This window comes from Xenopus laevis, chromosome 2L (assembly GCF_017654675.1).
Source record: "Xenopus laevis strain J_2021 chromosome 2L, Xenopus_laevis_v10.1, whole genome shotgun sequence".
Lineage (NCBI taxonomy): Eukaryota > Metazoa > Chordata > Amphibia > Anura > Pipidae > Xenopus > Xenopus laevis.
Window position 1 is genome coordinate 160,697,552 of NC_054373.1, and position 4,094 is coordinate 160,701,645.

A 4,094-nucleotide genomic window follows, 5' to 3' on the forward strand; every position below is an offset into this window, starting at 1 on the left:
GTGCAGGGATCAGAAAAAAGGGGAACTGCTGCGGTATTTGTATCAAATCTGTAGATGCCAGTGACCTTGCCCCAAACCTCTGTGGTTGCTGTGCCTCTTATCAAGCAGGCTTACTCATCAGTGAAATGGCACAGATTGAAAAAAAAGGATTTCTACTTTAGGTTTCCAAGGGTAGCTGCAATAAGCAAAGCATGGGAGCGATAATACCTTTGTGCACCTGAATATATCTGTGTGTGTGTGTATACAGTATATGTATATATATATATATATTATATATATATATATATATATATATATATATATATATATATATATACTATATATATATAGTTGTGTATGTAATGAATATTTGCTATATGTTTATTCTACAGGATTGTTCTCATCCGTGCTTGGGAACAGCAGACATCAGTAGACACAAGAGCATTAAGATTCTGGATGAGCATCATATTATTTCATGTTTTTATCCCCCATAGTGTCCCCGGCTCTGATTCCCAATTCTTGGATGTTTTGCCAGTAAATACTGCCAAGCCTCCTACACGCTCCCTTGTAGCACTGGGGAGTTGGGTTGGAAAGGGAATGAGATCATGTCTGTTCTTTGGGAAACAGTAGTACCACTGATGATGATGACGTGGAGTTTCTGCAACTCTCATCTAAGAGAGAACTTGACCTTGGCTTTTTAGCAAGGGAGGCTTTTAAGCAAGTGAGGGAATACAGGGTTATGGAAGATAGCTCATGGTACAAGTTGATCCAGGGACTTGTCCGATTGCCATTTTGGAGTCAGGAAGGATTTCTTCAAATGGGTTTTTTTTTTTACTTCCTCCCGATCAACTATTAGTTAGACAGGTTAAAATAGAGTTAAAAGGTTGAACTTGATAGATGTGTGTCAACCTATGTTACTATGTTATCTTCTGTTGTTGAAATCTTAAGCACATCTTCCCATTAAGCAAAGATTAACATGCATGATAAAGTCCTACATTCCTTTGCACCTCACTGCATTTCCTCTCTTGTGTCTCCATACAACCCTGGCCAACTCCTCCGTTCTTTGCAGAGTCACTGACTCTTCACACAACTATTGTTTCCAATCTTAAACCTCTCACTGCTCCTTAACTCTGGAATTCCATCCTTTGGATCCTTCAGAGAGAATCCATCTTCACTTTCTTCAGAACTAAACTCAAACACTACATTTTGGAGCACTAAATCAATTCTGGCACTTAAGAAGCAATGCTTAAAGGACATCTAAAGCCTACATTTTCCTACTATGTTGTATATAAGTTGGACATATCTTCCCAATCCACATCACCTGTATTGCATATACCCTCCATTTGCTAGCACCATCACATTTTCCTAAAACAAATAACATTATTTGTATTGTATAAAATAATTATTGTATTGTATAAAATAAAAGCACATGGTATCACAAGTGTCTCAGATGTATTTCATGGTATTTTGTATATGATTAATTTAATATTCAGGCTTTTGTACATTCAGACAGCTGGTAGCAGCATTAGTTATTCAGCTACATCTCCACTCAGCGTCCACTTCTAACACTTTCCTTCAGGTCCTAGAGCCTGTGCTCCAAAAACAATATTCTATTCCCTGGCCTGATAATACTCTACTGAAATGACTCAAACTGTCTACCTGTAATTCAATATCTTTCTGATCTTGGTTGGCCCCTATTTTCACATTCTTTTTGTGCTGTAGGGTGCTATAGGTGCTTACTCAGTGACCCAAACCGGAAAATAGCAAACTCAACATGCAATCCCATTCAAAACATTAAGGGACAAATTTATCAAGGGTCGAAGTGAAAATTATAAGTAAAAAAAAATTAGAATTTCAAGCTATTTTTGTGTACTTCGACTATCGAATAGGCCAAAATTCAATTTGAATTTTAAAAAAATTTGACTATTCGAATATCGAAATTTATCATGTACTGTCTCTTTAAAACTTCAAATTCGACCATTCGCCATCTAAAACCTGCCGAATTTCTTTTTAAGCCTATGGGGGACCTCCTAGAACCTATTTGGAGTCAATTACTTTGATTGAAACTATTTCGAATATGGCCTATTCACCTACAGAAAAAACAGAAATTTCGGTTGTTCTTTTTTTCTTAGAATTTCGAAGTTGTGGGAGTTCAAAAATACCCTTGATAAATCTGCCCCTGAGATTGTGTTAATATGCATATGGATATATGGTATCTTTTCTATTTCTACAGCCTTTTTCTTGCATCTGCTGGTAATCAGAACAATCTCTTATTTAGCTTTTTAGTCAGAAATCTCGAGGAAACTTCAGGCGACTTCGGAAAGCCAAATTGATCCGAGGGCCATCCCGCTGGCAATTCACATTCTAGTCAGCAGGAAGGCATTTCGGGGAGATTAGAAGAAGAGGCGATTTGTCGATGGGCGACTAATCTCCCCAAGTAGCAGCGTGTGCCACCTCCATTAGAAACTCTCAGCTTTGTCTTACTCTGGATGTGATTTGGAAAAATAATTATTATGCTGTTTTGAAACAGACCCAGAATTTAGATCTGCCCTTTCATTTTCATATCAGTAAAGTATGGGGTATTTACTGTTCATAAACAAAAAGTCTCTTTGCCTGTCACATTGCCCATTTATCTTGTTTGTATAATTAATGTGAGCCCAGTAGCTAATAAATTATTCCTACAACTGGGTAGATCATTAAGTGGAGTAGAGCAAGTGTATCCTTTAGATAACGATACATCTACAAGAAGTACTTGAAGTGCCAACACTCGTCTCACAACAGGATCTGTATTAATGAGCTCAAAATCAAATAGAGTCCTAGTGGGAAACAACACATTTACCGAAATATATGAAGAATAATTTACTCCCTTGGTAAACTGAATTACCTCCTCTGTAATGGATCGGATTTTCTGAGACTGGCTCACGTTCAAAAGAACCAACATCATAAATAAGTCTGAGACAACAAGCACCTGGCTCAGGCCAAAATAATGTTAGATCAAGCATTAGAAGAAACCTCAAGCTTCAAAAGATACTCACTATGGCGGAACTACCAGGGGTGTAGGAGTGCGGCTGCACCAGGGCACCCTTTATGGGGCCTGCCTCATCCCAGGAAAGAAATTGGTTGTTGTTGTTTCATATAGAATATTTTGTCATTATTCCCCTTGTCATCATTAAATTGGATGTTAATTTACTGGAAACCCAGTAAGTACCTTGGAAATTCACATACATTGAATGGAGCTTTCACCCACTCTTTTTGGAAAGATAATAAAAGGAGAAATGTTTATATCAGCTCTGTAAATTGCATCTTTTTTATTTGCATGCAGTATTGATGTTTTGACCTTTATCTTGCCAATGGACCCTCTGGAACCACACTTTTCACATTGATTTAAACAGACTACGGAAATGTAAAATCTGTTTCCAGGCATTCAGTTACTTCATTCAAAGAATCTACATCATTGGCAGGGAAAGGGGAAAAATAATAAACTGCTTTACAGTAATATTCACACATAGCTATATTTTTTCATCTATTTACAGTACATAGTGTGCCCAAATCAACTTTAATTATTGTCTCACCTTTCCCTGCCCATGATTGTTGCATCTGAGTGTCCATAGTGGGTTGCAGCTATACTGATCCAACATCATTTACTGGAATGGACTAGACTAGATATGTTGAGCTCTAATCACCATTAAAGCTTGCTCTTTCTGAGCATGCTCACCTTTGAGTACTAATCTCCCATTATGTAATGGAAAATAAACAGGGACCACCAATATAAATACTGATTATTGAGTTAATTTGCTCATATATTATGCACTATGAAAACGTTTTTTGGTGCAAGGTTCACAGAACTAAGATTTGTACTAAAAACACATTTCATTGGGGGGGTGTGGCTTCTGACTCGATGTGAGAGGACATATTTGAGTGAAGCTCCGCTGGCTGGTTTATAATATCTCCTGTGAACAGGTCTGTTCTCACAGCGATACAGATTGTTCCAGATCCCTTTGTGCTACGCTTCCTCATAAAATGGGCCCAGGGAAGCTACCCAGGAAAACCACAGAGGCTGCATCGCTGCTGGAAAAATATGCCCGCTACGAGAGGCCTAACAAAGATGGCGCTAC